Source organism: Lissotriton vulgaris, chromosome 8 (genome assembly GCF_964263255.1).
Source record: "Lissotriton vulgaris chromosome 8, aLisVul1.2, whole genome shotgun sequence".
NCBI classification, from domain to species: domain Eukaryota; kingdom Metazoa; phylum Chordata; class Amphibia; order Caudata; family Salamandridae; genus Lissotriton; species Lissotriton vulgaris.
Window position 1 is genome coordinate 777,288,819 of NC_141696.1, and position 11,334 is coordinate 777,300,152.

The window sequence follows — 11,334 nt, forward strand, 5'->3', positions numbered from 1 at the left end:
GGGCAGACACGCGGGAGCTGGCGCTTGCGCGATTCTCTGCTCAACTCTGCCTCTGTGGTGGACCGCTTACAAGACACACTTACGCAATACCTTGCCACCAATGATGTCAACGGCATGCCCCTTAGCTCGGTATGGGAGGCGCTTAAGCTGGTCGTGCGGGGCGAATGTATCGCAATCTCGGCTTCTCTGGCGAAGCTGCGCAAGGAGAAGCGCGAGGAACTCGAGCGCGACGTACGCGGGCTAGAGGCAATACACAAAAGGACTGGGGTGCAGAGGGTTTGGAGGGAATTGGCGACAAAGAGGCGCATGCTAAAGCAGCGTCTCTCGATGCGGAGATACGCATCGAAGAGGTTATTTCGGCGATAGCGCGTCTGAAGGTGGCTAAATCACCGGGCCCTGATGGCTTCTCAGCCTCCTTCTATAAGAAGTTCTGTGGTGCCCTGGCCCCCTTCCTGACACGTCTCTTTAACTCTTTTCGGGACTCGGGGAACGTGACTCCGTCCATGGCCGAGGCGGTGGTCACTGTCATTCACAAGGCAGGCAAGGACGCCAAGGAGTGCGGCTCATACCACCCCATTTCACTTCTTAATATTGATATGAAGTTGTTCTCTGGCATCCTGGCAGCCCGCCTCAGCCCGTTTATGGACGGCATCATTGAACCTGACCAGGTGGGCTTCGTGCCGACGCGACAAGGTGGCGAGAACACCAAGAGGCTCCTGCACCTGATGGACTCAGTACATCGGTCACGTACGCAGGCATGTTTCCTTTCCATTGATGCCGAGAAGGCATTCGACCGGGTCGATTGGTCGTATATGTTTGCGGTCTTACGAAAGTTTGGTCTGGGAGACGCTTTTGTCAATTGGGTCCGCTGCCTCTATGCCTTCCCCCGGGCCACTGTCCGCGTGAACGGTTGCAGGTCTGCATATTTTCCAATCACGTGTGGGACTCGGCAGGTTTGCCCTCTCTCGCCCCTGTTATTTGCGCTCTATATGGAGCCATTTGCGCAGCGCCTTCGGGACAATGTTGACGTGCAGGGGGTCCGCTTCGGGGCGGAGGAGCACAAGGTGAGCCTTTACGTGGACGATGTCATTCTGTCCCTCACGCATCCGCGCTCCTCTCTGAGACATCTTTCCCGGGAGCTGGAGGAGTTCGGAACGGTGGCTGGCTTCAAAGTCAACTACTCGAAATCCCAAATCCTGAATCTCTCGGTGCCGGAGGAGGAGATCAGATTTCGCGTTCCAATGGGTCCAGACGGCCATCCCATACCTGGGATCCAGTTGGCGCCCACACTTACCCAAACGGTTGCCCTCAATTACAGGCTCCTCCTGGACCAAACAGCCAAGTCTGTCTCGGACTGGTCCCGGCTGCAGTTGGCCTGGTTTGGCCGCCTAGCTGCGATAAAGATGACGATCCTCCCTCGCATCCTTTACCTTTTCCAGATGCTACCCTGCGCCCCCCCAGGGGCCTTGAGGAAACTCCAGCGATTGCTGACCACGTTCCTGTGGAACCACAAGCGCCCCCGCGTCGCCATCGACCGACTCATGGCACCGCGAGATGAGGGCGGTCTGAACTTCCCGTGCGTGGAGGCGTATTACCAGGCCTCATGCTTACGCTTCATCCTGGAGTGGAACAGGCCCATGTCCAGCAAGCACTGGCTCTTCATGGACTAGACAGTGGCGGGACGTAACATCTGGCGCGAGCTCTGGCTCCCGCGTAAACACCGGGCCTGGGGCCTTTATTCTTTGCCAGTAACCTCGCCGACGCTAGCGGTGTGGGATCGTCTGGCGTACAGACGCGGCTGGACCACCTTCCCATCACCACTGACGCCTATAGTTGACAATTCGGACTTCCCTCCGGGTTGCGCCTCGCCGGTCTTCCAGCGCTGGAGGGAACTAGGCTGTAAGAGGGTGGGTCACCTCTTTCAACCAGAGGGATTGATACCGTTTTCCACTCTCCGCCGGGAGTACTTCGAGCTGACCGTCGCTGACGCCTTCCACTACTCGCAGGTCGCACATTGGGTAACACTTCCTGATAATACAGCTGACATGTCCCGTCCTATGACGCCCTTGGAACGCTGGGTGGCCTTCAAGAAGGATTATCGTAGACTTATCTCTGAACTCTATGCCTTCATTATGAAGCGCCAACACACGCAGCGCTCCAAGGCGCAGGTTAGATGGGAGACAGAGTTGGGCCGCCCATTGTTGCGTAAGGAATGGGACAAGATACACTATCACGCACATCACACCGCAGCCAACGTTGCTGGAGCTGAAGCGGCCTTTAAAATAGTTACATACTGGTACCACACACCAGCGAGGATCCATGGGTGGGACCCCAAGTGCTCGAGTCTCTGCTGGAGGGGCTGCGGCGCGACAGGCACTCTGACACATCTGCTCTGGCACTGTCCCAAATTAGTGCGTTACTGGCAGGAGGTTCTAGACGACATAGACAATGCTTTTGGTATCACCTTTCCCAGGGCTCCAGAGCATGTACTGTTGGGCCTACCTCACCCTAAGGCGTTTCCCTTGCGCTCCCCGCGGGGTAGACAGATAGCTCTGGCGCTTCTGGCGGCACGCCTAGTGATCCTCACGCGGTGGCGCTCACCAGACGCCCCAGACCCGAGGGACTGGATTAGGCGACTTTGGCTGCTGCTGGGCATGGAGCGGCTCTCCCTGTGTGTGGATGGTAAAGGGGATACGTATGCAAAGCTCTGGGCACCCTTCATACACTTGCTATCTCGGGACTTACGAGAGGTCACATGCCCCAAATTCCTACAGATATTGCAACTCATTCCGTTGGAACCGCCAGGGGCGACCGCCTGAGTGTTCTTGGCTTGCCCTTGGAATGTGACGGGGTCCCTGGGAACTTTGGCTTAGTTGAATGCCTCGACCATGGTGATGCGGAGTGGGTGGGGGGGTTGGGAGGGAGGGGGGTCCGGGACGGTTGGGTGGAGGGAGGGGTGGGTAGGCTTTTGTTTCCTCTGGGTTGTTTTTCTCTTTTCTGGTTTTATAAAAAGCAGCATCGACACCCTACATGGTTGCACCACCTGGCTGTCAGCCCACCATCGCCGGGTCGCCCTCCGGGTTGTAGACCTCATGGCTGTGTTTCTGTGTTTCTGTGCTGTTCTTCTCCGCTCTGCCGGCCAGTGGATGTAGGCAGCCTAGCTGTGTTCACTGCTATATGTCTGCTGAATAAAAATTGTTTGATTCTAAAAGATTAAACACTAAAAAAACACTATTGCTGACTATCTGGATAAAACTCAACAGTTCCGGGGTCATCGTTTTTCATCAAACGATTGATATTTTGGACTGTACAAAGACTATTTCAAAATGTCAATTGGATCATGCCTAATGTTGAATAACCACTTTTTAATGCCTCACAGTGACCAAAATTGCAATTCATACAGGTTATTCCTCCCACTCAGTAGCTTCTAGTTTGACTGATTTGAGGCAGGGAAATGACTCTAAACACACTTATTTTATTTCCAAAAGTGATAATTCCCATCCAACCGGCATTTACAGTCAAAAGATTAATAGTTCAAACATCACCATTACTGACTATCTGGAGAAAGTTCGACAAGACCGGGGTCATCATTTTTCATCCGAAATTTTTTTTTTGGATTGTACAAAAAATGATTCAAAATGTCAATTGGATCATGCCTCATGATGAATATCCCCTTTTTAACCCTTTAAGTGCTGCCGTCGGCCAACGGTCGTCGGGAGCACTACCTTGCCAGTGCTGCGCACGACAGTTGGCCGACGGGGCCGCACCCGTTATTCGAACGTTCAGCACTGGGCGCTGAACGTTCGACGCTCCTAAGGTGTTAAAGCCTCACAGTGACCAAAATTGGTATTTTTACAAGTTTTTCCTCCTACTCAGAAGCTTCTATTTTGACTGATTTTGGGCAGGAAAATGACTCTATTTTTTGTTTTAAATATCTTTATTTGAATTTATAACAAAAAAGACAAGACAATACAACACATAATACAACACCCTCCCCTCCCCCTCCGGTCGAGCAGGTCATAAAAGGAAAAAGAAGCAAAAAAAGAACATATATAAAAAAAATAAAAAAATAAAGCGATTAGAAACATGGAAAGTCGTATAGCGAAAAATAAAAAAATATCAAAAGTAAACTAATGAATTAGCAGATGATCATTCAAAGACAGATGAACATAAGTTTACAGAGATACAGGTGACAGTTAAATCAATACAACCAAATTACTACTATATATGTCACTGAGATTGAGACCATTCTATTAGGGGTGACCAGATTTTTAGTCCTTTTATCCGACGCTTCCTGCCTTTAGTTTTATATATCGCCATTTCTAAATTAAAGATTGCTAACAGTCTTGGAAACCACTGTTGATATGATGGGGCCATGGGATCTAGCCAGGCTGAGGCTATACAAATTCTTAATATGGACATCAAAATAAAAATCAGTTCATGACCGACATTCGGGTTGGTAAGATGTGTTACACCCAAGACAACTGTTTCATCAGGTAGGGTAACCACTATTTTGAGAATCAGTGAGAGGAAGTGTTCACTTCTTGATTTAAGAGGAGTTAAACAGGGACAGGAAGAAAAAATGTGTACACAGTCCGCATTTTGTAAATTACATCGAAAACAGCATGTACCTCTCCCACTACCCCATTTGGAGATTCTGTCCGGAGTGTACTACATAAAGAAGCATATTTTATAAAATTGGATTTGTAGTTTGGTTGACATAAGGACCGTTTGCGATAGCCCATATGCATATTCAAATTCTTCTGTGGAAATAGTGATTTTACTTTGCCATTTCTGAGTGATTTTCTGTATATCGTCCATAAAATACATCAATAATAAAGAATATAACCCCCCAATCCTGAATTTTTCCTGAGAGTGGCTTAGAATGTCCGCTATGGCATTTTTATTCAAGGTGCCCTCTCCCCTTGTACGTCATGACAGAAAATCTCTAATTTGGAGATACTTGAAGAAGTCTCTCCATTCCAAATGATACTTATCTTTCAAGGATTCAAAAGAATATAGCCCCTCTGAGGAGGAAAAACATCCTATATGAGTGGTTCCGGCTGTATTACACCTATTGATGCAGGTATCTTGAAATATTTCTGGTAGGGAGGGATTATTTTGAATAGGTGTGTAAAAAGATAGGCGTCCCAGACCTACCATTTTCCTCACAAATTTCCAAACCTTGAATGCTCCTATGAGTGTTTTTAATCTCACTTTTTTGTGGTAGCTATCGAAGAGATATCTCCAGAGATAGCCAGTGCTTTTATCGCCCAGTATTATTTGGTGGATTGAAGGGGCGTCATTATCCACCGCTGTCCCAGTCCCATCAAAATGAAAGAGCTCATGATTATGGAGCAAAACTGTTGCCCAGCAATATGCCTTAAGATTTGGAAGGGCTAATCCTCCTCTTTCTTTGGGGGGCGTCAGCAGTTGGTAGGCGAGGCGGGGCTGTGTGTACGACCAGATAAAGTTTGTGAAGATACGCTCCATTGTTTTAAACCACTGGTCTGAAATTTCCAGATTAATGGCTCTAAATATGTACAGGAGTTTTGGAAAATAGACAATTTTTAATGCGTTCACTCGTCCGATCAGAGAGAGATGTAAATTATTGATACAGCGTAGATCTTTTTGCATTTTATTTAGTGAGGGTTTCAAATTCAGGTCGACTAGGTTTCCTATTTCAGATGTAATAGTGACCCCTAGATAAGTAGCTGATTCTGTTATGCGTGGATCTGCCATATCACATTTGTTATTGATAATTATTTGTGTTTTCCCTTGGTACACAGCATACCCTGCAACTTTCCCAAATATTTCAGCCTCTAACTCAATGATAGGCATAGCCAAGTTTGGGTTAGCAGTGACAATGGCGATATCGTCGGCATATGCAAGGTTCTTTGTTAAATATCCATGTGTCGATATAGAGAATATGTTCCTATTACTTTCCAATCTCCGAATAAACGGATCGATGTAGATAGCGAACAGCAGCGGGGAACACGGACATCCCTGCCTAGTTTCTCTCGAGATTATTAGTTCTTTAGAGAGACAGCCATTAACCATCACCATAGCCCGAGGATTGATGTAGAGTTTCTGAATTGCCTGTATAAAAACCTGCTTGAATCCCACCCGGGACATAGTATTGTATTGTATTGTATGTGTACTTATATAGCGCGGTCCTGACACCCCAAGGGCATCCTGGCATTTGAAATCAACGTTAACACCACATACGCTGCTCAGACAACCCTGGGGAAAAGATGGGTTTTCAGGGCTTTTCTAAACGGGAAGAAGTCCCTTTGGCTTCTTAGGGACAGTGGCAGGGAGTTCCAGAGCTTGGCCGCTGCGACACTGAACGAACGGCCACCCATCCTCACTTTCTGGAATCTCGGTACCACAAGCAGCTGAGCCGAAGAAGAGCGTAAGGACCGTGAAGAGGAGTACCAAACAAACATATTCTGCAATGGAACCAGGCCTTGTCCATGCACCACCATAAACACTAAACATGCAGCCTTATAACGGACGCGTAGGTGCACAGGCAGCCAGTGTAGATCCCGTAGGGCTGCTGCTGAAGATCTATGATTAGGGCGGGAAAGAGCCAGCTTGGCGGCCAAGTTCTGCACCCGTTGCAACTTCCCCAGCAGTGTTTTTGGAGCCTCCAGAAGTAGCGCATTACAATAGTCGAGACGACTCAAGATGGTACCGCGTACTACTTCAGGCCTGGCCTGCTCGGGGAGAAGGGGCAGAACTTTACGCAACATGCGTAGCAGCATCATGCACGTGGATGTGGTCTTGTTCACGTAAGATAGCCAGCAGTTTAGAGTATATTTTGGAGTCTGCGTTTATTAAAGTAATGGGGCGATAAGAGCCCATCCGGTCCGGGGGTTTATATTTCTTGGGGAATATGACAGTTTTTGCCCTGGACCAAGAGTTGGGGGTTTGCCCTCCTCTGAATAAATGTAGGCATAGGTTTAACAATATTTCTTGAAGCTGGTCCAGGAATATTATATAAAATTCTAATGGAATAGCATCTAGTCCAGTTGCCTTCCCACGGGAGAGATCCTTCACTGTTTTTACTATTTCCTCTATGTTGGGGGCCTCCTCCAAGCTTTCCTGATCTTCTGTGTTAAGTTTATTACAAGTATCTGTTTCTAAATATTCGATAATCTTCTCTTGATATATTTCTCCCTCTTCTGTATATAGAGCACTATAAAAGCGCCAGAATGTCTCTCTAATCTTCCCTGAGTCGGATACCCTGCCTTCTATAGGGTCCTGGATTTCCTGTAAAACATTCACTAACCTCATATATTTTTTTGCGGTGGGCAGTAGCTTTTTTAACTGCTTTGATGGTATATACATTTGTAATTGCTGCTTTTGCTATTGCAACCTGAAGTTGAGCATTAGTTATCTCTTCTGTGTTAAAAGACCCTCTTGTTACCCTTATAAGATCTTCCTCCACCCCCTTTAACGTTTCTTGTAACAATCTTAATGATTCTCTTACACGCTTGTTAGTCCTAAGTGAATATTGTCTAGTTTCTCCCCTAATTCCTGCTTTAAGGGCATCCCAGACAAAATCTACCGTTGTGCTCCCGGTATTCACCGCTAAGAAATTAGAGATCCAGCTTCTCATGTGGTTGCAATACTCGTTCTCAAGGAGCAGAGATCTCTCAAATGTCCAGACTTGTTGTGTCTGGGTCAATGATGTTCTCTCGACTGTAAATAGCAAAGGATTATGATCCGACATGACACAGGGTAGCTTTTCTCATTTGGACAAGGATTTCACTGAATTAGAAATTAAGAAGTAATCCAGCCTGGCATGTGTATGATGCGGATTTGAATAAAATGTGTAGCCTGGATCAGTGGGGTTACTATTCGAGGTCTGCCACCCATCCACTAACCCGTGAGTGATACATAGTTGCTTAATAGCCCTAAAGACCTTAGTTTTTCGGCCGCGATATTGCCAGTCGTCTTTCATTGACCAGTCATGTGGAAGATTTATATTAAAATCTCCACAGATTATTACAGGTAGCGGCCAATTAGTGAGTTCATTAGAGACATGATTGATTGCCGAGGGGTCATCGCTATTATTCCCATAAATTGAGCAGATGGTCATTGGCGAAGATTTCCCTGCCTGAACTTCTGTAATCACCCACCTACCTAGTTTATCCGATTTTGTTCTGATAAAAATATTCCCTACACCTTTGGCTAGAAGTGCTACCCCTCTAGCCCGAATACCCTGTGTAGTTGCGCCGATCACATTGTACCCTAGTGATCTTAACATATGTGATTGTGACCCTTCAATGTGGGTTTCCTGCAGGCATACAATGTTGGCACTGATGGTCTCTAAGCCCACTGCCACCATTTGTCTCTTCTTGATATCATTTAAACCACAAATGTTTAATGACAATATTTTTAGCATCCCCATCTATCTATCCGTTTTTGTGTCGATAATGGGAAGTTTTCCTTTCCATTCCCTAAAGAGTTAACCAGACATCTGCCCGACCTGCCATACCTTCCCCCCCCTCTTTTCCTCCCCCCACCCGCCACCACCTTTGAAGGTTACCTTGCCCTGTCGGGACCAGGGGTGTGACATCCGTGTAAGCGGGCCCTGCGGGCTGGGCTAGTTTATTAGTGTGTATTATATACTTATCTAATCCCAATTGAACCAAACCTAGATAATAAATAGCGTTTCACATTTAATTTTATAAACTACATTTGTTTTCCAGCCTGCTCATCCATTCTACTAGTTTGTGGTAAATAAATTTACCTAGTCAATTTTTCCGTATAATTATCATTACAAGACAGCTCATTCAAATGAGAGGCAGAGTCCGTGGTATCTGAGTCATACGGGTTTTAATGAAAACCTCGAGGTTGGAGATCATGTTCCGTCACCACTAGGGTTCGGGAAGGGACAGTCAACGTTTTATTAACATTACACATTATATATAGTAAAGTAACATCATTGAATCCAATACAGTAGGCGTAACAGGTGAAAAGAAGAAGATAAGAACACATGTGCGTAACAAGGGGCGTGAAAGAAGGCGTGTAATAGGCGTACACGGAGGCGTATAATGTGAACGTAATGCAGACGTCACAGAAAGTGTCATAAGTGGGTGTGTGCACAGAGGTAATCTGCAGAGTCAGCAGGAAGTGAGGATGCGCGCGCAGCTAGCATGACGTGACATAGTCGTGTAACTGGGGAGAACTTTAACACTAGTAGAGGAGACAGAAGTCTGGGATGTCAGAACGACCTGGACCTATAACATATCTGGTATCTTATGTTTGGAGGATGTATTATCTGGAGTAAAAGGTCTCTCGGGCAGAGGCTAATCTATACTGAATGCTAGTGCGTGCATATGTATCTACGTGTCTACGTGCAGGGGCCATGGGCCTACTATGGAAACGGGAACTGTAAATTACTTGCATGGAGACAGGAAGGCTTGCTCTTTGCTCTGCAGCCGGGGAGATGTTTACCTAAATCACTAGACAGGAATGTATTTTCAAGGAGGCTGAACAGATAACTTGAAGGCAAAATACTATCTTGGCAGGCAGGCCAGGTTGAGCCAGGCACCGCTTCGCTTGGCAGGAAGTAAGGCAGAGGTCAGGGATACGTGTCCATGCTGCAGCTTTCAGAGGCAGAAGGCAGAAAGGGTTCGGAGACAGAAATCAGGGCCTAGCTCGGCAGAGCCAGGAAAAACGTAAAAGTGTACCATGTAAAGACGTTGGCATGGTATGGTTAGGAACTGAATTATCAATCCATTCATGGTGGATCTGAAAGAGGACATGTTAACGTTGGACGCAAATGTATTTGCGTCTTCATATTCGGTCATGGAGGGAAATTACATGTACTTGAAGCACGTACATGGAGACGTTGGGGTACACGTTAGGGGACATACTTGACCATAAAAATTTCAATTACCTCATTCCCTCCTTGTCCCCTACGTTCCCTTCAGGAGATATCAATCTTCATGAGTCCATCTATTTGTTCATATAACATCATTTGTTCATCTTTTTTCATTCGGGCATGAGAATGTGGACTTGGATGGGGAATACATGATGTGGCGCACAAGCCACAAATCGCTGGCCCACATTGTAGACACATACAACAGCTGAATACTATGAGTAGGGCTATTCCAAGGAAGGATAGGACTTTCCATCCCCAGGCTGATATGATGCTCCAGAGCCAACCGGACCAAGTCCAGGTGCCTGGATTCTGGTGTATCTGACTTGCAATCTTGTGGAGCCGAGTTATGGCTCTATATACTGACGGTGCGTTATTTGGAATGAAAACACAACAACTGGATCCGATGACTCTACAAGCCCCGTCCCTATCTGCCAGGATGACGTCAAGGACGAGACAATTTTGAAGAACGACAAGTCTCATAGCAGACTGCTCTTCTGTTAAGTTACCTAGGGCAAAAGTAGTTTCATTTACTACTGCTTCAAGGGTTCTGGTCAATTTACGTATCAGTTTACTATTTGAGACAGTTCCTAAATAAGGAAAGAATCCTTTATTGAAATCTGTGTATTGTTCCCATGTGGTTTCAGTATAATCGACAATCGGGAGATCTCTCTTGGGTCTAACATGAATGAGATGAGAATTTCTATGGTAGTCAGGTGGGGCTAGAAAAACAGGTGGTAGTAGGAATGCAATGTAACAAGTACCATCCCAGTCTAGAGGTAAACGTATATAAGCTGTATGGCCACAAATGAAATAGGAATGTCGGGAAGCTTTGAATGTAGACTTGCCTTTATCACTGAATTCAATAACTGTATTACAATCGCTGTGTCCTAGATGTACTGAACCTTTCTTTCTAACGCATAAGTCACCTTTCACTGGTAAAACTGATATTGAGGGTAAGTTCGAACTAGTTTCTGACTGGACATTCAAGATCATGAGGCTGAGTGTAAAATTTCCTAATCCATATACTTCGTTTTCTAGATCGGTACCTGTCATTTGGGGAAGACCCTCCTTGTCAGGGAAACATGCCTTATTCATAACTGTATTCAGGTCTCCCCATATCCAATTACCTTGGGAAACTTTGGACTTACTATCTAACGAGGACATCAATGTAAACCATGCACCACATGAACCATTATGTGTAAACGGGTAAGGAAAAAGAGGCAGGGCTCCCATCATTTTCTGGTAGGGAGGGAGTCGGCCACATACCCAGCAATTAGTGGCATTGCTGGTCTGGTGAGAATGATGTAACATACGGATGAAGGAATTGTTACGCAGTGCAAGTCGATTAGAAAGTTTGTGCGGGGGCAGATCACTAAAGGTGTGATCTGCAGTGTCATTAAAGGAAGAATGTGCTTGTATAGGAACATATATACGTG